Below are 26,688 nucleotides of genomic sequence, written 5' to 3' on the forward strand. Positions count from 1 at the left end.
ACTTCCAAGGATGGCATAAACACAACCTTCCTGGGCAACCTTTTCCAGTGTCTCTCTACCCTCACAGTAAAGAATTTTTTCCTAATATCTAATCTAAACGTACTCTCTTCCCATTTGAAGCCATATCACTTGTTCTATCACTGCATGCCCCTCTCCAGCTGCTCGTAACCTCCATTCAGGTCCTAGAAGGCTGCCCAGCTGCTCTCCTTCTCCATGTGCAAAGGAAATGCTGTGATGCCACTTTAATAAAAATCAAACAGAAAAACCAAATCTGTTCGCCTCCTTATCTATCCCTAAACCCTGGCTCCAACTCCAGCCACCTGTACACAGGGACAGGATCATGGGCAGCTGAGATTAGAGAGTGCCCGTGGCCACGTGGAATTCCCAGCACACTCCTAATGCCCAAAAATGTTATGCAATGTATAGTCTCCACAGCAGGAGCTGAGTTTTTGCTTGGGATCTTCTCCTCTTAGGAAAACTTGAGGTAAGCATTTAACATAAGGTTAAAATTTCCTGTTTCAGAATTAAACAGCGATAGAGAGTAATTGCTAGCTGGAGCAAATAACAACTTTGTAATCTATCCAAGTTCTTGGAGGAGGGAAAGTAACACCACACTGCACAACATTTAGGTGCTTTAAGCTGTTAGGTAAAGCACTGTGCTCAGCAAGTTGTTGAGTTTAAGTTGTCTGGCTTATAGCCCCGTGCACCACAGTTGCTCTGACAAGCAGTGCTTCTTAGGAGCTGACTGCAACACATCTCGCCTCATCAACCCCACTAGTACTTCTATTGGTACTCCTCAGAACAAGCAGCAAAGCTCAAGGACTGTATATTAGGTTAAGTAGCTCAATATTGGATATAAAACAATGGTGTTGGTGCTGAGGAAAAAAAATGCAGATTATTTGAAGAATTATACTTGCTGAGAGAAGTCACAGGCAATTGAGTGGTGGAGAACTCAATGTTTAAATTTCTCATCTGCTGTATTTAATCACTTGATCTTTGATATTTGGAGTACTGCATAAATTGTCAGATTTTTGAAGCATCCTTTTGCATCCAAAGGAATGTTATGTACAAAGGATCACTAATTCTCTGGCTAAATGAAATGCTAGAGGAAAACTCCAATAAAATAATGTCACTGCACTACACAATACAGGTATTGTCTAATATTTGAACTCCAGACACTTACATATACTTATACAACTACTGATAATCCATTTGAAGTGAATCTTCAGAATGAAGCCACAATATTCAAAATCAGCCTCTTCTGTGCATTTGCTGTGAATGATAAAATTGATAGTGATGTTCAGTGCCTCTGTCTAACTTAAGCCCTGCAAGATTTGTGTTTTCATCAATTTGTTGGCTTAGCATGAGGTACATTTTCATGGCAGATACAGATTTATTTAGAGGAAACAGACACCTGAATTGTCAAGTTATTTATATACTTTGCTGTTTTCCAACTGCTATTGAGCTGGCATTTTTTTCCCCAGATCATTTCTTACACTAAACATGCCTTTTTGTTCCTCTCTTCTGCCTAGGTCTGAGATGCAGATAGGTCACACACATCTGTGAACCAAAGGGAGTTGGAAACTCGCGTGGGTATTTGAAAGACTCGAGTATTGTTCTCCAGGCTGTGCCAGGACATAGACAGAGAGAGGAATGCATGGCACTGGTGAAAAACTGGGGTTGGTGACATGAACCTGGTTCTCATTCTGCAATATTCCTCAGTCAGTGCCAGTAGCATGAGGCTGTTATTCCTTCTGTCCTGAGACAGGGAACTGTCTGCCCTTGGCAAAGTCATGGATACTCTCTAACCTCAGCACTGGAAAAGGAGAGCTACTTCTTATTCAACCTGAAGTCTAAGAGGGTCAGGTAAATGGTGGAGAGGAGCCTTTCACATCCTAATTCTTAGTCTGGATCAACAGAGTTCCATCCAAGTTTGTTAATGTTAACATATGCTCATCATTATGAGCAGGATGACAGAACAGGCTGAGCCCAGCTCAGGCCATCCTGCCACCTTGAAGTAAGTGACTGATCAATCCTGCTGCAATTTTTTTTTTTAGGCATGAAGGAACCCTCCATCCCCTTCAGACTATTCTGACATTTTCTTTCCTGTGTGTTTTTTTGGTTCACTGGTGGTCTTTGACTCAGCAGCTGCTTTAAGTTCTTTGTAGATATCTTTGCCACAGTCACACATTCAGAGTCCTAGCTCAGCAGTGGCATTAACAGAGGATGTATAAAAGTTACTTCATATGTTCTGGACCTTCCTAATAGAGAGCTGACCCTGCCCAAGGGTAGGAAACTGAGCTGTGTGCACGTTGGGCTGATGGTACTCTGTGTCCCACATGCCTTTCCAGCACAGTCAGACAACATTTCTTTCAGATAGAGAACTAGGCCATTCCCATAGAAACATGTAAGACAAAGCTGTAGTCCATAGGGGTGCTGGATGCCTGCTCAAAGAGTTGCAGAACCAGAACTTGTCATGTTTCAGATGAAGGAGAAATCCTTAAAACAAATTGAGGAACCATGAGAAGTCTTTCACTCCATACCACCATGTTCCTCAGTGTTTTCACCTAAGGCTTGATTTCTTTAAGCTTAGTCAAACATGGGGTATATACATCTGAACACCTTTTCCAGGGAGATAACAAAATGTGCAAACTCATAACTGAGATAGTAAGAAGGCCTAGCTCTACTATTATGCAGATAAGAAAGAAGGCATCAGTGCAAATTCATTTCATTCTAATAATTAGATCCTGCTGACATTTTCTGTGGGAGGAAGTTGAGGAGAGCCAGTGATTCTAGCTGCTGTTCAGATACCAAGGAGGAATATGAAGTAATTGCAGCTTGTCATAAAGAAAGCTGACACGGAGCAATGCCTATTTCAGACATGACTTTATTTTCCAAAAGACTGTGAAGATTAACTTTATATCTGGCCAAAAATCATTATTTTTTAGGTTAACTTAATGGCTTTTGGGGCGGGGGGGGCGTGTTGTTCCACTAGCTAATCAAGCTCCATGATACACCAAGACCAGGTCCTAACAACTTTCAGTAACCCAGAGGGGAATGGGGAGCTAATTTAGTAGTTTTAAGTGGCAAGTTAGAGGCAGGAAGAGTGGTGCATGGTGCTGGGTATGTTTGCCAGGGGGCCATGTCTTTATGAGATTTCCCCTGCAAAATTTGCAAAGACCTGTCTGCAGCAGGAGCGTGGCTGCAGCTTTCAATGGGTGCAGCCTACAGTCATGTCTGTCCAGGGACAGAATGACACTGGGAAAATCACTCTCACAGTGATTATCTGATCTGTATCTGTATGATCAGGATATTGTCTGGTGGTCCCTGCATACAATTGTTTGCCAGGACTCCTGGCCCCCAGGTTTGTCCTTCACTCACTAGCCTGGCACACCACTGACTCACCTCTCTGCTTTATTTCTACAAGGAAAAGTTCTCAAAAAGTGGTAGAACTTGTTCTTTTTAAGATATTTGAGATCCATATGCAAAGACCCTTCACAGGGGCAAGGGTTTCGTTGTTCAAAACCTTAAAGATATTGTGCAGGGTGCTTTTATTTTTTTTTTTGTTTAACTTGTTTGGACCTTTCAGCAGAAGGAATCTGCTGGGAGTCTTTGCAAATCTGTGCAAGGACAATGCAAAGAGAGTGGCTGGCAAATTAGGCTGGTAAATTAGGAAGTAGCTATATTTTCTTCATGTAGTTGCTAATTAAGTATGTCTTGTCTGTCCCAGATGCAACAACATTTGTCTTTGCAACTGTATTCCAACAGCAGAATTGTGGCACAAATCTTTTTTTTTCTTTTCTGTCTTTCTCTTTTCATTTTGTTTCTATCTATGGATCGGAGAGCTGGGAACAAACAAAGGCATTGAGATGGTGATATGTAGCTTCACACAAAGAACTAGGGAACATGTCAGGAGGGAGGAAGAAGGCATCATCAGGGATGCTCTCAGACTTTCCCATGCTGGAGCAGTAGAGATGCTACTGGCCAAGCCTAAGCTAAGCCATGGCTGGGCTGGAAGGCCTCCAGAGTTTAGGAACAGACCCTGGATCTCCCAGAAGGATCCTGGACTCCCCCAAAATGACTAAACTTCAGCATGAACACTGCTTCAAGGTGCTGGGAAAACTGTGGCAGAAATACAACTTCGCGCTTTATTGCTCTTATAATTTCTATATTTTATTACTTGTGCTGCTAAATAAAGAACAACTGTGGTTTTTAAAAACTCAGTCCTTTCCTAATAAGAATAAATCAAAAGTTATCAAGAATAATTTGAAAACAAGTTTAAAATGTGCCAATGTCTTTTTGTGTCCCAAGTCCCAGGTACTGAATTTGACACACTTTCCAGCTGCCTTAAAAGAAGCACATGCAAACAGAAGAATTTCTTGAAAAAATTAACTTAATATTCTTGATGTTTAACTCCTGAGAGAGAACACTTCATTATAGTGCTGGTGCTTTTCTGTGAGAACACTGACTGTGCTTGCACAAGATCTTTAACTGGTTTTATTTGCAATGTTAAATCACTGAAGAGAAAGTTAAATACAGAAAGAAAAATTTCTGTGCACAGCATTCTAAGGCATGTCTGTAATAGACAACCTCTGCTTTTTTTCATCTGCCTGTAAATTTCTGAAGGTGGAATATTACTCTTGGGCCTCTGAAAAACTGTGTTTCACAGATGCAAAAAAATTGTCTCTAGAAGATTCACCATCATGTACACATTAACTCGTCACCTTGGATTGTAAACTTCACAAATATATTTTCATCTTTTTATGCTAAGTTTCCTGAATAAAATAGGAGTACATCACATTCCTTTGATTTGTAGCTTGTATATTTTATAAACAGCTTCGCCACAAAAAATCTGACAACACTGAGGTAACAGGACATTCTTTTCAAAGTCTCTAGGCTTACAGTCTTTGCTATTATTTACACATATCAACTCTGAAATACTGCAATTAGTAGGATGAATTTTGGAGGAATGCATCCAGAGGAACAATCAAGGCTGATTGTCTTGAAAGATGCAAAAGCTATTAGTGATCCTGTGTAGTATTAGGAATGTTGATCCTGCTTCACTAAACAGCTTGGCATTTCCAGCTCTTGCTTTTTACTGACAAAGCTATCAGAAATGGCACATTTGTCCCATATAATTGAAAAATAGCTATCTGCCTACTCAGAACTTCCTTTCATTTAGGTTTGGTGTGAGATATGCAAAGCATATTTATGCCTGGCATATTGGATTGTTAAATTCAATTTTCTAATGTCTGCCACTAGCTTGAGGGAAAATAACACACAGGTTCTTCCATGCACCCTGGGGACCATCAAGGAAAAACAACAGCCCCAGAAATCACTTGTGCTGCTCTGTTTTCAGGGCATTGAGGTTAAGAAGTATCTGTGTCCCGAAAAAGCCAATTACAAACACACTTTGAGACAGTCAGCTCCTGTAAATGCTTCAAAAGACAGTCACATGAATTTGCAAAGGTAAATTTATGCAGATATTTTGCATGCCTATCCTGTTTTTACCTCAGGTGTGAGTCATGGCCACACTGTTCAGCTTTTCATCTGAGCTGCATCAGATCAGTACATGCAAATACAGGCATCTGCAAAGGATTAAAATTCTGAGGCTGTGCCTCCCTGTAACCAGCATGGCCCAAACCCCCACCTCAAGCTGGCACAAGACACTTGAAGGAACAATTTTATTTCTATCACTCACCACTCCACCACACCAGTGGGGCTGGTTGTAAATTCAGGAGAGAAAGAAAAGAGGACCAGAGCCCCATGGCAATAACCACATCTGTGATCCAAGTGCCAAGCTGATTCATCAGCTCAAACAGATGCTCAATTTGAGGTTATTTTTTACAGCATTTTGAAGGCAACTGGCTTGTTTGTGACACAGCCCTATAGCACTGATCCATAGATCCCAAGCACTGCTTTTCATCATCCCTTCAGAAGGGCTTTTGCACCTCTCCAGGTGGAGATGAGCTTTCTGTCTCCAAGTGCAGCATCTTCCCTAAGCAATCAGGCAGAGGAGTCAGCATCCCTTGCTGTGTTTGAGAGGTGGTGATTCACTGCAGAGGGAAGGCAGGAGATGCTGCCAGTTCAGCACTGCAGGCTTGAGGCAGGACAGGGGGAGAAAGAGAAAACTGGGATGAGAAAGGGAAAATAAAAACTCCCTATATGTGGAGATGAATTCTTCCTCTCTGTCCAAATCTACAACCACAGTGTAAACCCATCTGAGACTCATTGCCACCCATGCCACACCAGCAGCATGAGGCAGGCAGAAGACCTCAGAGCAGTTTCAGCAGTGTCTGTGAGGAGGCAGCTTCAACTGTTCCTGTGTTCTGAGGGGCCCTGGGGACACACAACTGTCCTCACCTTCTTGTCTCTCCCCTCCTGGCCCATGCCTTGGTGGCCTTGGTGGCACTTAGCAGCTACAAAATAGTACTGGAGGTTGATGGAAGTTGGTTGCTGTGACAGACCCCTTTAAAATGAAGATATTTAGAAGAAAACATTCTGTTTCTTTTTGGAAAACTTTTTCCAGATGCCAGGGCATTTTTTTCAATGTACTTGGCAGTATTTGAGGATGATAAATTTATGAAATGTATAATTTATGCTTCCTACTGGTATAGATGACAGCAAATCTCTATGGAGGGAAACAGCACACTATTTAGGCTCACTAGTGGGGGCAAACTCATCAACTACTAAGTTTTTGGGGACATTTTTCCTCTGAGCTCTTCTGCTTTAATGAATGCCATGACATCACCTTGGACATCCCCTGTCTCCTTTTCTCCTGTTTTACCTCATGTCTTGCTGTGCACCCTCAGTGCTGCATGCAAAGTCATTCATGTACCTGGATCCAAAGAGATCCATAGAGCTTTGCACTTGGCCCATTAAACACTCAGGTGGCCTGAAAATCCAACCCAGCTGTGCAACAGCTCTGTGGAGGACGTGTCCTCAAGGTCAGACCCATCACCTGCAGCCACAAGCACTGCCATGGCACTGGTTTCTGTGGGCAGGGCACCACTGTGCACACACAGCAGTATGATTCTGAGGCAGAAGGTTGGGAGGCCTCTCAAATGCAGCCTGAACTTCATCCTTAGTTTTTCCACCACACCATTTTTTCCCACATTGCGTGGTACCTACTGCAGGAGGAGCAATCAGGGTGTGAAAATGTAGCTAAGTGGAGTACAGATCTGATGATCTCCATCATCTCAGATGCTGAGATACAATTTTTTTTTTAAATCATGCTTTTAAGGTTCTTTAGAACTCACAGGAGTCTCTTTCTGGTTATTATGCTAATGCAAAATTATGTGAAATAGGCTGTTGTTTCACAGTGATGTTAAATAGGATCCTGCCTGTACCCCAGAGAATCCTGAGTGGAGACAGAAAAAAAGCAGCACAAAGGGAAATGTGACTTTCAACCTATCAGTTATGATATTCAGATGAGAAGGGAGAGGACTGCCTGCTTGGTTTTGCTCCCTACACTATGTCTGTAGTTTACAGAAGTATTGAATAAATGAAAAAGCTGCTTCTGGAGCCTGGATCACACAATTTGTCCAGAGGGTTGGACCCACTCATGTCTTCCCACCACTGTCTTCACACTGCCATTTAAAGGGAGTGAGTGAATCCCATCCCTGCTGCCTTTGACTTGACTTTGACTCACATACTGACCTTTTATTTTACTTTAACTGTCTGATCTTTCAAGGAAGAGGTTCAAGGGCAGGATCTGGTCTACCAAGCCTGGTTAACCCTGCAGTCACACCACCCAGTCAAGGCAGAAGCCAAACTGGGTCGCCCCAGGCAACAATGATAAAAGGGAATTTAGTATAAAAGAAGTGATGATGGTCAAGAGCACTACTTAGGATGGGATAAAATCTACCTAAGGATACATTAAAATATAGCCAAAAAGAATATAAGTTTCTCCTTTCCCTTCTCCTTGAATGCTCTCAGGTAGCTAAAGTAACAAGTTTCAGGAGGTTAGAGATTGTGTAATAGGTTAGTGTTTAGGGGATATAACTTGAGAACATAAGTAATGAAGTGGGGAAAGGGATCCTTAAGCAGAAAAGGTCTGAGGTTGTTTAGCTAATAAAGGTCGGGGGGAGAAGGACTTTGAAGGCATTGAAGAGGAGGAAAGTAGAGGGGGTTGTTCTTTACTGGTCCTATCTCCAGTGGGAGAAATATGTTCTTTTTTAAAAATACTCAGTAAAGTATTTCTTCCAGAAATTATGGGAACACACAAGTCCCTTCTTGACATTTTTCACCTAGAAATGTAAGTATTTGCATGAGAGTAGATGTGTCATATGAGCTATCCCAATAAAGGAAAAGTATTGTTCATCTTAATGAAAAGAAACATGAAAGATAACATAAAAGAATAAACCACTGCTCACTTACAGTTCCCTGCCCTGGAGAGGCCATGGCTGCAGCCTCTTTCCCTGCTGTCTATTGCATATTTTAGAAGGGGCAATTTGCAACCTAGAAACGGATGTTCTGAGTGAAAAGGCAAGACACTGAAAAACTGAGGCTGGAGTTCTGTTTCCGTGAGGCTTATGAAAGGGAGTCTTTCTGCTTTGGAGAATTTTGCCCATTTTTCAGATGAAAAGTTGAAGAGATTTTGCACCAGGCTATGAAGCAGTAAAAGGTTTCCTACTAAAAAGCAAGGAAGAATATAAGGTACCTTGTATGAACCCTACAAATGAAAATGTTGCAGAATTAGCAATCCCACTGCCAAAGCAAGGCCACAGAAGCAGCACAGGTCACAGCTATTTACCTATGCCACAGGACCTGCCCCTAAATCCATGCTGGCTGGTCTGAGCCCTGTAGGTGTCATGTACTGAAGATGACCTGTCCCATAACCTTGCCAGGCACTGGCATCAGGATATCAGGCCTGTACTTATGTCCAGTAAAGAATGTCCTGTACATGTCCAGTAAAGAATGGAAGTTTTATTTACCCCTTCTTTTGCCCTTAATGTATTTATAATGATGGTTTTTTATTCTCCTTTACAGAAATTTCCCGGTTAAGTTCTAATTTAGCTTTCACCTTCCTAAATATTTTTTCTTCATGACCTAATGACATCCTTATACACTTCCTGAATAGCCTGCCCCACTTGCCAAAGTTGATACACCCTCATTTTTACCTTTAGTTCCTACAGCCTGATCATCTTCCCTACCAGCTCATGTTTCAGCACATAGGGACAGTCTCTTTCTGCACCTTCAAGATTTCTGTTTTGAAGCACATCCATCCTTCCTGGACACCTTTGGTTTTAAGGGCTGCTTCCCAAGGAGCTCTCTGAATAAGTCTCTTGAATAGGCCAAAGTCTGATCTCCATAAATCCAGTGTGGAATTTTATTGATGCCCCTCCTGATTTCACCAAATATTGAGAACTCTATATTTTCATGATCACTGTGCCCCAGAGGGCGTCCAACCATCACATCTCCCACCAGCACACCTCTGTTTGCAAACAGCAGGTCTAGCACAGTCCCTCCCCTGGCAGACTCACTCACCTACACTCTAAAACTCTAAAAACCTCCTGGACTGACTTTTTCTTTGCTGTGTTGAGTTCCCAGGAGATGTCTGGTAGGTTAAAGTCACCTATAAGAAGAAGGGCTGATGATTCTGAAACATTCTCCAGCTGCCTATAGAATGAGTTGTGCACCTCTTCTTCCTGGCTGGGTGGTCTGTAACAGACTCCCAGCAGGATGTCAGCCTTATTGGCCTTCCCCCTGATTCTCACCAACTTCATCATCATTAATTTCAATTTCTATAGTGTTGAGAGCCTCCCTAACACAAAGAGCCACTCCTGCACCTCTCCTCCCTCTCCTGTCTCTTCTGAAGAGCTCGTGGCCATCCAGTGCAGCGCTCCAGCCATGGGAGCCATCCCACCACTTTTCCATGACAGTGATGGTGTCATGGCCTTCCTGCTGTACAACACCTTCCAGCTCCTCTTGTTAGTCACCCATGCTGCGTGCATCAGTGTACACGCACATCACCCCTGATTTACCACCCTTGGGCTCATCTCTGGAGGGCCTGGTTTTATTCCTTTACCCCTTCAAACCTAGTTCAAAGCCCTCTCAACCAGCCCTGCCACCTCAGGGGTGAGAATTCTTCTGCCCTTGGTAGAGAGATGAAGCCCACTAGACTCTAGCAGGTCTGGAGCTGTAAAAATTGCCCCATGTGCAAAAAAGCCAAAATTGTGCTGATGGCACCAATCCTTAAGGCACTTATTGGTTACATGGGTTTTCCTGTTCCATTCATCATTCATCCCTGCTACTGAAGAAACTTAATACAACACTACCTGTTTAGGGGACAGGGAAGTTGGAAGAGAAACTGTTTTTTCATATGACAAGTTTTACATACAGCCCATCAATCTTCTAAAAAAGCTTTTTGATTTTTGGACTGAAGTTTTCCTTGTCACTTGTTTCAGTCTGTCTTTGCTAACAGTGGTTTGATGTGATCAGTCTCTGCCGTGTTTCTGGATGGGCTGACTCAGCTTCCTCAGAAGAAATAAGCAATTTAAAGAAGGAGGGAAAGAAGACCACCCTCTCTGTCACCATCATGCATCTGAAGATCCAGAACAGACTCTGTCATTACCTGCAGATGTCAGTTCCTGCTGCTGCAGTGCATTTTTCCAACAGGCTGATTATAAACTGTAGCGAGGTTTCCTTTCTTAGAAGCAGAAGTCATACCCCATTTCTCAGAACTAGAAGTCATATCCTCTCACCAGAAGAGGATCTGACTCTCAGGCTTTACTCTCACTTTTACTTTTTGACCACCATCAAAAACAGGACTCAAGATGAAAATGATTGTCATTTAAATCAAGAGACCGTTTGTTACAGTGAAGCAGGAAAAATAAATCAAGAACACATAATGCCTATGCCTCAACACCATTGTTTTCCATGCAGAGTTTTTATTTATTCAGCAACGCTTGCAATGACCAAATAGAAATTTGCAGTTCACTTTATAACCCTGCCAGTAGTTTCTAGTCCTATGCAGGAATTGCTTTCCACTGCCCTGGTTTGCAATGCACACTGACTGCTGAGCCTGTGGGGAGGCTGAGCTGCTGTGTCCTGCTCTCTGCTTTCTTCCCAGCTTTGGTGATCTTGCTTTTGAGATGAAAGCAACTGATGCATCTGAGGTGCAGCCTTTGCTCATCCATTCATCTTTGGCAGCTGCAGTATCATTTGGCCCCTGGGTTCTTGTTTCCAATTTATCCTAGTGCAAACTAGTCTCATTCTTCGTGCTTCTTGTCAGATGATTTGGTAATGCCTCTGCTTTTTGCATATTCTGTGCCTGAGTTCTTTTTATTTTTTGCTCTTTTTTTTTTTTTTTTTTTTTTGAGAGATACTTTTTGGCTTTTCTTCAATGTTTGCCACAGTTAATGGTGTGTTCAATGGCTAGACACTCATTTTTTCCCATTAGATTGCCCCTTACAGAGGGTCTCTCTAATCTTACTGCACTCTCCAGTGGAACTGTTATTTGGGGACCACATTGATAAAAATACACCATTATCAGATGTGCCACTGTACACCTCTTTTCATTTCCTGACACCTGCATTTCTGTTGTTGCCATTTTCCTTCCTTGTGCATGCAAAAATGTCATAGGATTTTTTTTTTTCAAATGTAAATTTTATGGCTTTCCAGTCCTCCCATGCATCTCCCAGTGAAGCCAATCACACTGGGTGGGTAACTTTTCCCCTGCTCCATGTACACCCTTGTCCCTTCCTTCCTTGGACTGTCCCTACTGTAGTTTCTTTTGCACCAAAGAAACATTTTTTAACGCTTAAAATGTTAATCTTTTAGTGTCTATACAGATCAGTTGTAAAATGGCCAAAGTGTCTGTAAAACATCTGCAGTTGTATAAAATAAGCATAAAGCCAGAGTGCTTCAGAACAATGTTTTTTCAGCCTTACAGTAAAGCTGCAGTAAAATCTGTCAACAACAGCAAAAAAGTTTATTTTATTTGTTTTCACACTGAATTCATTCTTTGTAAACAACTAAAGTTCTTAACAATGTTTCACTGGAGTTTAAAGTTTTCCCCTCTCCTCTCCTCCCCATGTCCTTTAAAAAATACCTGCACTTTTAAAAATCAGATGGCAAATGTAGGGACAGCAGGGAGAGCATTTTCCCACTTTGCTGCTGTCCCCCTTTCAGCTCCCACTGAGGCAGACAGCCCTCCCTCATATTTTTCTAAGGTTATTTTCTCCCACATTTGCTCTATTCCAGGCAACAGATGTCTGCATATCTTCTCTATAATTTTTTTTCAATGTAGTCATTCCATACAATATCACCCTTATTTTATAGGCAGGGGAAAATTAACACAGGGTAATTAGATGAGCTGCACAGAGTTGTGTGATTTAGCTGGCAAAGCACTGTCACCCTAAATTCAGGACTGCTGCCACACCAGCACCTCACATACCCCACGTAGCATCCTGATCATGGGTGAATTATCTCATTCAACACCTTCAGCCCATGAGGTAACAGCTTCCCATTTCCTTTCTGGATCTCTCCATTCTTCCTAGCTTTGATATTTATTTATTTATTCAACAGCTCCAGCTCTTTCCCCACACCCCCCAAATTGTTCCAGGTACCCACTGTGACCCTGAGCAGCCAAAGCTCTTTCTGCATGCTGGGGGGAGTTGTGGGTTTGTTTCATTTTGGGTCAGAGCTCCCAGAAAGGAGGGGTGAGGTGTTCTGACCTGGAATGCTGCACCCCATGGCCATTCCTCCTCCTTGTTCCCAAGGGGGTCTCAGGAACTGCTTGCCTGCAAAGAGCTGGTTTGGTGTCAGGTGGGTGGTGGGTAAATTCTGTTTTGCTTTGGGAGGGAAGTGATGAATTCCTTGTGAATCAATGGCCTGTCCCAGGCTACTGAGGGATGTTTGTAGCAATGGGGCAAACACGACCAAGGGATGCACATTTAGCAAGGCAAGGCTGTACAAAGCACTAAGGTTTTCTGCAACAGAGGCAAAGTCTGCAGGGATTAGCTGATTTAATAGAGCAGCCCAAACCACCTGAGAAGTAGGATGAAACACCTTTAAAATTTGTGTAATTAGTTAACAGCTTGATGATATCTCTAGAATGATGTGCAGAAAAGAGACAGGAAACTTAAATCTCTTAAAGATCAAATTATTTTTTCTAGAAGTGTGGCGCAAAATTTTCCTGTCAAGGTCATGCAGAAATCCAAGGCTTGAAAGAGGGTGAGCAATCTGGTGAGCAATCTGGAGAAACTAAAGTTTGGCGTCTAGAGAACTTCATAAGGAAAAACATGTCAACCAGGCACATCACTTTAAAAAAAAAAATTCAAATTCAGCTAGAAAAGCAAAGGTGTCTCACAGTGTGTCCCCTGATAGATTTCAATAAAATCCCTGGCACAACTGGGGCTTGATGTTGTGTCTTGAAACAACAACAGTGCTGGTCCCAGTGTGAGCTTGCTGTGCCATCCAAGGGGACAGGCAGAACATGGGCAATCCCAGGCAAAGCCAGCTGTATTAGCAAAGGCAAAGATGAATGAAGCAGAGAATTAAGTTCTGGACATCTGTTATCCAATATATAAATATGTTTCCATGTATAATAAGAATGAAATGAAGATGTCATCAGATTTTTAGTTTACTTTTCCTGACTTTGACTATTTTTTTTTTACACACGGGAGAATAACTGTCCCCTTTGTAAGGCGTTTGCAAAGTTACACAACTTCCTCCTAATAATAAGCCATAATACCAATGACACTTATTCACTCCAAAAGAGCCCATCTCTCTATTAGTAAGACTTTTTTCCTCATTCTATAAATTGCTGGAATGTTGCCTTTGCTTTTTCCTAGGTACCTATTTGTGGTTCAGTTTGAAATGCCTCTAGCATCTTTTCCCAGCCAGACTTTTCAGCAGCAAATTCTCTTTTTTTTTTTTCAACCATTGAAACACTTCTTAAGTGAAGGAAATCCGGGAAGGGAAACAGAATGAAAAATTTTGGTTTTCCTGAGGCAAGGCATAATCTTGCTCTTTCGGGGGGTTGGTAAACTGGATTTATGCTACTGGGAAGTTTGTCTTTTGCACACCAATGCACAAACCTATTTTTGGTAGACTCATTAAAATGACTGAGGAGAGAAAAATGAGGGAAAACTCTTTGATACCATTCAATACTAAAAGAGGACAACTTGATATTTTTGTTTGAAGAATTTCTATATTTCTACCTTTATGGTCCCTGTTCAAAGGTCTTAGAAGTCAGCAGTGTTCTTTGAACCAAACTCTGTGGCTGGATAGGCTCTTGAAAAGCAATTCCACACATTATGGTAGTCTGGGATAGTGAGTCCTCTTTTCCAGCCTAACTTGCTGAAAGCACCTCCTCTTTGCATTAATAAAGACATATGGGAAGACAGGAAAGCAACCTGCCTGTTTCATGATGGGAGTTGTGACATTTGCAGGCTGCACCTGCCTGTCCAGGAGGCTGACCGCTGCTTTTCCTAGGTGTGGGAAAAAATTAGAGGCCGTAAGTTAATTCTATTTTTGTTCAAACAGTCTGTGGAAAGCAAAATAGAGTTTCCTGTGAAAACACAAAGCCTTCTGAGTCTGCCAGTGTGACTATGGTACAGTGTCACCCAGCCAGCCTCTCTCCCTTTTGCCTGTGAGAATTTACATAGGTGAAGGCAATGTGGCTCCTTACGGACCCATTTCTCACACTGAGTGGTAAGGACAACTCCCCAGGGGTGACATTTGTAGCTCTGTGTTCCAGCAGCAGGATAGAAGGTTGTGGTCATGCTGTTGCATGATTTCTGCTGCTGGCCAGTCAGCAAGTGTTCCCTGAACAAAATTATTCAGATCTGTCTCATTAAAATGCTTTCCTCTAAAATGGACATTATAAGCCTGGAATCCCCCACAGATTGCAGACACTTTCAGACCAAGAAACAAGAGCTGAAATATAACACCTTGTTTTCAGTCAAAGTTGCAGACCAGAAGCAATTTTAGTCATATTTCCCAGGCTTAAATGCATGGGCTGCCCTTTACCTGTCAAAAGTGAGATTTTGAGCTACTGCTTGTCCTTGATCAAAACACACATTGGAGGAAGACCCAGCAAGGGCAGCCAGACAGAGACATTTGTCCAACTATCCTGAGAGGTTATGCAAACCAACATGCTGATCATTTAGAGGTGTCATTGCTAAATTTCACTTTCTTTAATCACTGTCCTGATCCTCTAAGTGCAGATAATAATTTTGCTTCTGTCCTGGAACTAAGGTAAGGTAATACCTCAACAGTACATTGTCAAAAATAAAAATTATTTCATAAGTCAAATGCATGCAGTGCAGTGCTTCAAACTAGCACTTCTCTCCTTTGCTCCCAGCATTGCTCTTCAGCTTAAACAGCTCTTTTCCTTTTTCCTTCTCTACAGCAATCAAGCTCTTCTCCATCACTTTGCTAAAGGGGCCAAATCCTTCCATCCCTCTTCATACCTGCAGGACAAATCATTGATCTTCTCTGAGACAGTGGCTGCAAACAATTTTGCATCCATCTTTCCTAAGATTTGGGGTTTCAGACCCATAAAGTTTTACGAAAAATACATCAGCAGCTGACTCAAGGATAGTGCTTCCTGACCAGAGAGGGTTAATCATCAGCAGTATCCAGATGGTTTGTGACTGGGCCTGGTGATGATACTCAGTGAATTTCCAGGTTTTGTTCATGATTCATTCAGATTTGACTTCCCTTGGTGAAAAGGGAAGATCTCACAAAACACAGTAATTGTTTGCATTGTGAGCTTTTCACACACAATTTTGCATGAACCGAACTGGAAATTTTGAGATGACTGTTTCATGGCAAAGTTGTGGTATTACATCATGAGACTGGATCTGTACAGTTTTCTTTCCTGTTGTATACAAGCACAGACTCCCAGGGACCTCTTTTAAAGCATTTTTATCTGTCTCCAAAGCCATTTGGAGAGGCCTTAACAACACTTCCAGGCTGCTGTTTTGCTTGTATCCCTGCTTTAATAATGACAGTAATGCAAACTGTCACTCTCCTCTTATTCTGAAGGCAGCTGACTTTTTACAACCTGACACTGGAACGGCATCTTAGAATATAACTACAGTCATTCAAATAAATGATAAGAAATGCAGAAGGGCATCCTTTTAGCACCAGGAATACAGGCATTTACTGTTAGCATTTCAATGATAATGAGATGCACCTTGTCAGTGTGTTGTGTGAGCATCTGCATCATCCTTAAGGCATTGATCCCACTTCATCTGACTTCAGGTCCCACTGCAGCTAACTGCCAGGAGTATGCTTTAGTTAGATGATGGGGTAGCAGTTTCAAGGTCACAATTTCTGTGCCTCATATATTCTGAAGAGATTTATATAATAGGTTGGGCTTTGTTCTCCTATTTAATTTAAAAATTTAAAAGAAAACAAAACAGTCAGTCCTTCCAGTTTCACAGCTACTTCCTTTGTATTTCAAACTGCCAGCTTTTTGAGGCATCTCATTTTGTGTGCTGAACTGCATCAAGCACTGGTGTCTCTTTCACAATGATCTATAGACAAATTAATTTGGATCAGTGTGGTATTCTGTGGATGACTACAAATTAAATTTCAAAGAAATGTGTGGCAGTAAGGATAGAGTTGTGTTTACACACTCTAGAGATGCAGATTTATTTCTTTACAGCATCCTCAGTATCTCAGGGGGTGCTGCTGAGCACTGCAGCTTTCTGGCTCCTAAGATAAAGATACACCTTCACAGATATGATGTTTGAATATTGTGGTGATTTAACATTTTGGGAGTTTGGAAAATGTGTCCCTTGGATTTAATTCTATATTGATATCAAACCACAGACCTAGATAAGAAAGAGATTTGAAGTAAGAAAAATAAGGTAGAGCATATCAGAAGTTGAGGCCAATTCACATAAACCTTACAAGACTTAGAAGGAGAAAGCAAAAATACCAATCCCATATTTCCTAGAATTTTGTGATGAATCTATAAAGATTTTTAAGCCATAAAGGACTCACTGTCAAACTTCTGACACTTTGAAGATTTCTTTTCATGAAATGGCAAACTTTTTATACAGTCTGCTTATAGTGTCACAATGAGGACACATTCAAGTAAAGGGAAACAGAAAAGTTGGTACTTCAACTTTGGACTCTTTCTAAAGTTTCCAGGGGTTCAAAGCAGACAATCAAGTAGCTCCCTCTGCTGAAGTAGCCTTGGCCACCTGGAATTTATCCCATAACTGTGTGACATTGCTCTGAATTACTTTGATAATCCAATAAATGTCAATTCAACCCTGGAGAAATAGAGCTGTGCAAAAATGTAATTACAGGCTTTAAAAAATCATACTTTTCTAATATTGCATTGCTTTCCCAAGAGAAATATATTACCCAGGGGATTGAAATGGGTGTGTATTTGCTTCATCCATCGTTACAATACATGTAATCAAATGCCACTTCTACCTACAAATACAAGATGTAAGACTGAGGTCTTCTTACTGTAACAACTCCAGTGAAATTAGAGTACTTATGTAAAAAAAATCTGCATGTCTTTAGATGAGTATCAGAGCCATTAAAACAATTTTATTTTAGCATTATTTCCACTTTTTACTTTACACACAGTTCATCTTTTCGTAGAGATATGCTGACTGCAGTGGATCTACACCAATGTAGGCCAGAATATCTGTGTTTAAAACTGTCAAAAAGCCCTTGAGAGGAGCATGTGATCAGGAATATACTTTCTTGGGGTAAGGACTGTTCTTCACTATTCCAATAAAGCAATACAAATCAAAATCCTTTAATCACCCTGAAAAGCCTTAACAAAATTCAGCCATCATCCCTACTGTTTGTAGGCAGACCTTGAGACTGAAGTGGCACTCTTGTTTCTTTATTCACTTGCCCTATCCTTCAGCAGTGGAAATAGATAAGCAACCTTGTCCTGTGGGAATTGCTGTGTTGATTCCTTCAAAAACATGCTCAGAAAATGGACCAGGATTTTTCAACAAAGGTGTTTTCCTTTGGAAAATATTGATGTATTAACAGTGATGACCTGTGATCAAGAGATAAAAATCACTCCTGTCTCCAGCACCTTTTTCCATCCCAACAGCCCAAGTGTAGGTAGCAGGTTAAGGTGTTTGAGAATTGAGACACTCAAAGGCATCTCTGCTCTGTGACAGCAGCCAACCAGTTCTTGGCAGTTTCAGCATGAGTGAGTCTCACTTTCTGCTGTCCTGTGCACCAAAACATTAAAGTCTGATTCACTCAGTCATGGAGTGGGCAATGTTTGAGCTCATCTCCCTTGGGTATGCCTTGTGGGCTGTTGGCAGCTCGAGGGGCAGCCCCTGTGAGGAGCAGGGAGGTCTGGCTGTGGTACCACTGCAGGGCTCGAGGGTGGCTCCTCTGAACTGACCAAGGGCACTTCTGTGAAAACATATTAATGAAGGCTGGTAGAAGCTGAGAAAGAGGAAGAACAAGGCATGACAGAGCTGGGAACACCCCACAAAAGGCCCATGGCCCATGGATAATCCATGCCAGAGCAGGTACTGTAGCCCATGAAACACCCTGTTGGAGGATAAAAAAAGCATAATAAGGAAGGAGCAGGAGGAAAAAAGAGTGAGAAACAATAAATGGCAGAAAGAAACTATTGTGCCCAGACCCCAAGCTCCTGTATTGCCTCATGAAAGGGAGTGAGTGCAATCTGCAGCAATAGCAAGGGGAATAAAGACAAGAAATGAAAAAGATGTCTGGAGTGAAGCTGAGATTGGAAAAACAAAGGAAAAGCCTTTCCCCTAAGTATTGAAATGTCTGACTGCTTTGTTTCATGGCACCTGGATAAGTAATTAAATTTTTGTGTTAATTGGCAATAAATTTATTTCTCAAGCCCAGCTTCTTTTGCCTGTAACAGCAACTGCAGGCAACAACGAGTGCTCTACCTGTCTTTGCCTCAACCCACACATCTTTTCACTCTCTTCCTTGTTCTCTCCCCTTCCCACTGGGGAGGGTGAGCAAGTGGCTGCTGATTTGTTTGGCTGAGGTCAACCCACCACATCTCCCAAATATTTGTGGCATGAGAAAAACATTTCTTGTCCTCTTTGAGTGGTGGAGTAACTGGTGGGGATTATGAAAGAAGTGAAAATGCTGCCTGAAACAGCTTTGAAGTCTCAAAATCAAGTTTTTACGGGTCTGTAGGCGAACTATCTGCTAGGAATGACATTCTAACCTGGCTGAGTAGGGAATAGATGAATTTCCTGTGATCATATGACCTGTGGTGCTTTAATGCTCCAACTACTACAGATCTTATCACTGAAAAATGGCAAATGAAAGTGATCTACCTTCATGTTTACAAACACACACAAATGGATAATTTTGCTTTTATAATGCATGATCTCCTTAAAGAATTAGTTTATTTCATTATGCCTCACATAAGAAGAATTCAAGGGTTATTAAGTAGCAGTGGAGCAAAGTTATTTCTGATCTCTTGGGAATATTGCTGCATATCATATCTCACCCCCCCATCAGCAGCAATTCAAATGCACCACATGGGCAAATGCTTCCTGGAGTGCCAGCAGGAGTTATCCAGACTGGGAGGATTCAAGCAGAAGTCCAAGAATGGTACTGAGGGAAGGGAACCACAAGTTTGTTTGTTTGTTTGTTTGTTTGCATGTTTGTGTCATTCTTAAAGGTGGCAAATTGGCCATCCAAGAGAAGACAATTGTTAGTTATTTTTCTTCCCATGTTGTCTAGTCAGAACATTACGTACTTTTACTCCAAGTTAGCGTGGATGAGGAAATTCAGTTCCTACAAAACTCATACCACATGTGGCCTCCCACCAAAGTCTGTTGCTCTGTGTAGCTTGGACCACATCATTGGAATGAGGTCACCCCAGGCCTAATGTGCTGTGGTCCTGATGTACAAGTTTAACTGTCTGGTGCTAAAAACCACTACTAGTGATCTTTAAAGAAAAAAATCTGGTTGTCTTTTTCTAAATAAGCAGTGCAAAGAAAATTAGTACAAAATGAGAATTATCTTCTATGTATTTTTCTACAGTCAGCAAGAAATTCTCAAAAATACTCACTGAGAAGGTAGAAGGATAAGAAGCATGCAGTAATTTATCTTGTCTATGGTGCTTTTTATCACAATACTTCACTCTTATTCTTGCACAGAGAGCATCAGCCAGGCATTGGTAACCCATGCTGCTCCTCAGAATCCTACATCTATGGGTTTGCAGCTGGGGAAGAATAGCTCTGTCACAGGTGAACCTCTCTGTGCTCTAATTATTTAGAGCATTTCTCCATACTGTGCAAGGTCTTGGGCCACAAAAAGATCTTTTTGCTTGGGTTTTTCATCCTACAGAAATAATTATTTTAAAATGTTCCCACCTCATTTAACATCAATTACTGGTGGTATACTTCCATGGCAAAATATTGTAATGTAAATTTTGCTTGACTGCATGAGGACGCAGGGATTTGCAAGTGTTATTGAAAGTGTTGCTGTGGGAACCCATATTGAGCTGTGAAAGCAAGATCCTACACTTTGTCTGTAATAAAGCAAAAGGGCTCCTGAGACCTTCCACCTTATCCTCCATCCATGTCCTGCCTTGTGAAACCTGGGTAAAACACAGCATGTAACTCAATCAGTCAAAAATGGAATTTGTGCTGGAAAGCAAGACCACTGGGGTTAGCACCTGCATTTGTGCCAAAAAGATCCCATGTGTAAAGCAGAGAGGAAGTACTGGAGTCCCTCAGCTGCCATGCTGAGCTCCTGTTGCTTTAAATTATTTACAGACTGACAAATCCCAGCAATATCTCTGAAAAAACAAGGCATATCCAAGCCCCATGGCCCAGCAGAGGTACCAGGCTGCCACCATGTGCCCCTGTCGTGTGCTGGAATGCTGCTGGCCAAGCTCCATGTGCTCCAAACAAAGTGGTGCCCTGGCTTTGCCTTTGGCTTCAAACACACTGTGAAGGAACAGAATGCCCTTCATACTTTTTTTTTTCAAAGAAGATTTTGCTGCAAAAAGCATCACATGAGAGATGAAGGCAGGAGGGAGAGGGAGAGGAGAAAGTGTTGTATCACTATTTTCACTCATGAAATAAAGGAATTGCTGTTTTGTCTTTTTTCTCCCTGAGGAACATTTTGCCATTGCCCAGGTGCACTTTGAAGCAAGACAAGGTAGGAGCTCCAGACACACTGCAAGGTATGGTAAACCCTGTTTAAGTCAAGGGAGTCTTCTTGCCATGTCACTGAGATCTATAATGCCCAGACATTAGGTCACCCTGGCCTCTCTTAAGAAAAAGCATGTGTTCAAAGAAAGCAGATTGTCTTGGCTGTCAGTTCCTGAATTAGTCCCTATTTAGTATTTCCTATCTGAATTTGGCTGTCCCAGCCAAACCCTGCTTGGATGACTGACATTTTTGTAAGAGACTAGCAAATAGCAGATGATAAATTACTTACATCTACTGTAGACTTATGAAGCTTTGGATTTATAAACATTTTCATATGTCACAGCCATTTAAATGTTTCCAAACTGAGAGAAACAGAAGCTCCCGAGCAGAAAAGTCCTAAGTATTAGCTCATTATTTCAGAAACTGGACTTTTGTTACGGAACCAGCTCCCAACACTTGACCTGTTTTTTACCCTTTCCTCCATCCTGTCACTCTTTTGCTTTCATTGCCCACTTCTCATTATTTATCTGCTTCCTTGCCCACACGCTTTCACCTTTAGGATTTTTAATCAAAGTATGCAGAGATTTTTTTTGTTGATTTCTCGGATATTCAGAAAGCTTAAGGATGCTGGGTTTTATCACTTTTAATATGAAAGCAACCAATGCATTCACTTTCCATGGAAGAGTTTGCATTCCCTCCTCCCCATGCTCTACTGATAACCATGTGCTCATACAGAAAAAAAATGAAATTAATATATTTACTCAGCCACTGAGCTGCAACCAGCAAGAAGTATTGCTTAGTATCCCCAGTCCAGAAAATACCTTCCCACTGCCACTTCTTCTTGAACACTGTTAGACTTTCCAAAGCCACCACTTCCACCCTTTCACACAGCTCAGTATTTCCCCTTGCCAACTCCATGGCATGTCCACCCTAGAGCGCCCTTGACTGGCCAGTTTTAAGTTTTGGACAAAGAGTAGACTCAGTGTGGTGGCACAAAAGGTGCCAACTGAATGTAAAGCTTTAAATGTGGTGCTGCAGCAGCAGTCATGGCCTATTTCCACTCAAACCTCCCATAACCTTCATTTTTAAAGCTCCTCGTTCACTTAATTACAGTTGTAAGCCTCTCTTTACCTTGTCCCTCTGCTAATCTAATTCACTGTGTCCTCTTCGAAATTAGATGGTTGAGTTCATCACTGAAACTCATGAGTGAACTTTTAATCTCATTGGGTTGTCAAAATGGGAGGGCAGAGGTGCCAGCATGGACATTCTCAAGTCCTGGTAAAACGTTATTGCAGCTCATTTGTCAGTTGCAGGGTATTTTATGAGGTGTCCCTAAGGAATACCAGCCTCTTCTGCCCCAGGCCTGTGTCCTCACCAAGCAGAGAGACTGTCCTCCCAGTATGGACTGGGTCTTTGCACGGGCTTTATTGTACCCCCTATTGGTTATAGTCACTAATGCCTGAGTAACATCTCAGATTAACGTTTGGCAGGAACACCTTTAGCCACACGACTTCTTGGGGAGTACATTTCAACCCAAAGCAAACACATTTCCCCCTTCAGACAGCCTCAAGGCTGTTTGAATGCCCTGTGGTGTCGGAATCTGTGGGTATTGGTGAATCCAAGATTGTAGAAAGTCTCTGTCTGTCATCCCCGCTGCCAAAGCAGAAGCCATAATTGGTCTGTGCTGGTTTCAAGGTTGTTTATTCTGTTTATCTCTAACATGTTCTGCTGCCCTGCCGCAGCTCTGTCCTGCAGGGCAGCGTGTGGGGCTCTGCCCTCAGTGGGATGGTACAAACATTAAATACCACAAACTACCTGTGCTGGATTTACAATAACGTGCCAATATCTGTCACCTACGTTGGACAGTGTGTCCCCAGCCTGAACCAACAGAAAAATGCCAACACCACAGTGAAACATGGAGGGCATGAAGAAGGAGAAAAAGGACAAGACACACCCAATTTCCTCCATCTTGTCCCCTTTGAACCCCTAATCTAGAATCCTAAAATTTTACTTTTGCACCCGTGTCACACTTAATTATTACTTATATCAAACACTCAGAGCTTGTAATTCATCCTGTAAAATTGAAAACTCTTTTCCATGGCCAGAGATCACAGCCAGTGTCTCTGGGGGCTCTGTACAGGGGGTTCCTGACCCCTGCCAGGGTCCCAGACCTGCCAGGGCAGCCAGAGGGAAGCCCTGGACTCCCACACTGTGGGATGAAGAAGGGGTTGAAATTGCTGGACACAAGTTTATTCTGGGTGTGCAGCTCCCGAGTGCTTTCTCTCACGCTGCACTGGCTGCTGCAGGGAATCACCTTCTCACTCAGACATGTGAGACTGAGCCTGAAGGGGGTTGCTGCAGAAAGGTAAAGTGTTCATTCTACTACAAATGGAAAAAATCACCAGGGACCTTGCTTCTGGAGCCTGATCTGCTAAATGCTGCATTTAGAGTTGCCCTGTTCAGCTGCCAACAAGCACCATGACGCTGAGGAATCTACATTCTGGCAACTCAGCGAGTGCCACATTAGCAGCACTTTCTGCTCAGAGCTCCCCATCACTTCCACAATTAAAACACTGAGATCAGTACCATCTAAAACAAGTTTTCAGGAAGTCTTTTCTGAAGAGAGGAATGCCTATCTTTTGGAACTGTTCCATATATACACACTAGAAGAGGCAATGCGTCACTGCAGTGCATGTATGTTTGTGCACATAGACATACACACTGTAAAGAGATTTTTGGTTTGAAGCTGAAGTAAGGCGCATTTGCCAGCACATAAATTAAAGGCGAGGAACTATATTAGGCAGGAGAGCCAGAACACAGACCTGCAGGGAAGCATCACTCTCTCATCTGAGTAACAGAGTCTGCTGATTCCTGAAAGCAGCTTTCTCTCTCCTCTAACACAAAATTTCCTGTCTTTAAAGGCAATCCACAAGGATCTGCTGAGAAAAAAACATGAGGGAAGCATTCCTCCTGCAGCAATGCTGCTGGAGCCTAATAACCTTAACCAGCCTTGGGTGTCTCCATGCTCCAGCCCTGTATCTGCTCTTAACTCATTCTGCAAGAGCTACTTAAGCTAATTACACTGGAGAAGACACCTCAAGACTGGCGTTGGCAGAATTGGGGGAGGGTGGACAACAAACTGCTTTGCCATGTGTCCTAGAGGATGAAAAACATTCTCTCCTGCTTTAAAAAAGGATAATCTTCACCTGTGTGAGAGCCAAGCCAGGGGAGCCACGTCCTGCCGAGCATCTGGGATGAGTGCATGGGAAAAGTGAACAGTTTTGCTTTTAATTCTTGCGGCAGAAAAATGGGAGAGCATCTGTGAAATGAGCCTGGCAAAGCTTTTTCCTGATTTGCCTATGGGACACGGTGAGAGCTGGCGATGGGATGAAATAAAGAATTTCAGTAGTGCTTCAGGAAACTTTTGCTACATAAGAAAAGAAAAAATATACATAAAAAGAGGCAAATCCCTTCTGAAGTCATATGCATCCCTGTAACTTTCAGTCATTGTAAAGAAAGTTCTTCAAATGGCAACTTAAGCAAAAGGAATAATTCTCCACAATAGATCTTTTTACACCTTTTTCTGAAATCTTTATTTTAATCATTCAGGGGAAAAGATAATAAATAGAGAAGCAGTAAGAGTCAGTATGATAATAGCACAGATATTTCCGGACATTTCTGAAAGCACATAATTGGTAAATGGAACAAAAATGATCACTGAGGTCTAAGGCAGGCTGGCAGGCTGTTTTCTGACCAGACATGTACATGTAATTTGGATTCCTGCCTTTTGCAGGACGATAGCGGTGAACTACTTCAGCCATTGCTGCCTGCAGTTTTGAGCATTACAGGAAGGCAGAATGCTCATTCTTTTGGAAGATGAATGGAGTGTAAGGAGAACTGCAAATAGTTTTTCATGGTGACACACCGAGCAAATCATCAGCAGAAATCCTGCCACTTTGCCAGGCAGGGAGGAGCTGTGCAGTGCTGCTGTCCCAGCCTTTGTTGTGCCACCTCAACAGGCTCCAGAGAGCCATGGGGACAGAGTAAGGACATGACAACTCTCCAGATTTGCACACATTCTCACTTGTAGCCGAACCGAATCTCCCAAGTATTCTTTTGTGAAATGGACGTTTTCAGTAGGTGGTTTTCAGAGCATCATTGGTTTTCGGCTGAAGTGCTGGATGCCATCTCTCATGCATCAGTCTCCTGCCCCAGGCAGTCCTGCCTCAGGAGTCCCACTCCTGCTGAAACCTGGAAGACACTGCAGCATGATGCACTGACAAGAAACTTCACTAAGCCTTCACTAAACTGTGACACGTTTGCATTTCAACAAAAGAGTTATAGCTAGCTGCAACCCCAAACAGAGGTGTGACTTTCAGGCCCAATACAGTACAAATTACAAGACAACAGCATGTCTGATTGCTATATAGCAGAGTGGAAAGGACAGCAGGAGTGTAGCTGATAATAATATGAATCCTGACCACACCACAGAGGGGCGAACAAGGACACTTGATTGCATTCCTAAAAAATTACAAAGCAATGCCTATAGGAAGCTTTATAGTAACTCCCCTGGGATAACGCTTCTTCCACAACATTTGTCTTTCAGATCTGGCTCATCCCCACCTCTGGATGATGTATGTAAACCATCAAAATACACAGAATCGGATTTTTGAAGCAAGCAGTAAGCAACGGGTTTGTGTAGGGGTGACTTTCGTTCTGACTTCGCTTTTCTGAATTTATTTAATCTGCAAAACCCTACAGGCATGAAAGCAGGTCTGGGAAAACCCCCAGGTCTTGGCACAGCACTTTTGTCACTGCTGTCAGCAGCCCCAAGGAGTCAAGGACATCTCTGCAGGGTGGGAGGTCAAGAAGAGATGTTAACTCTGAAATTACATATAACTAGAAGAAGGAATTAAATAAAGGGGAAAATCTATCTCCTCTTTAGTTTGGCAGTCTAAATGGTACAGAATCACTCCAGCCACAAAAGAGAAATAGCACCAATCATGTCAGATTTGCTACTGGTAAGTGTATTCCATCATCTGCACTCTTACTCTTTCAGAGAGAAAGCAACTAGGGAGATCCATTCACACATCCAGATTTCAAAGCCTGACTTCTGCAGGAGCGGCAGTGCCCCACACGCAACCCCCTCAGTGCCACCGGCGCTTTTCCTCTGGGGGTTTTACTGGAATTCCGCCTAGCACGGGCTGTTGCCTAGAACTGCCCGCTTCCGAGCGGGATGCGAGCGGCACCGCTGGGGCGAGCGGCCGGGAGCCGGACCGCGTTCCCACAGCGGGAAACCGGACCGCGTTCTCCACGGGGGGAAACCGGACCGCGTTCCCCATGGGGGGAAACCAGACCGCGTTCCCACAGCGGGAAACCGGACCGCGTTCCCACAGGGGGAAACCGGACCGCGTTCCCACAGCGGGAAACCGGACCGCGTTCTCCACGGGGGGAAACCGGACCGCGTTCCCCATGGGGGGAAACCAGACCGCGTTCCCACAGCGGGAAACCGGACCGCGTTCTCCACGGGGAGAAACCGGACCGCGTTCCCACAGCGGGAAACCGGACCGCGTTCTCCACG

Source organism: Taeniopygia guttata, chromosome 1 (genome assembly GCF_048771995.1).
Source record: "Taeniopygia guttata chromosome 1, bTaeGut7.mat, whole genome shotgun sequence".
Classification (NCBI taxonomy): Eukaryota; Metazoa; Chordata; class Aves; order Passeriformes; family Estrildidae; genus Taeniopygia; species Taeniopygia guttata.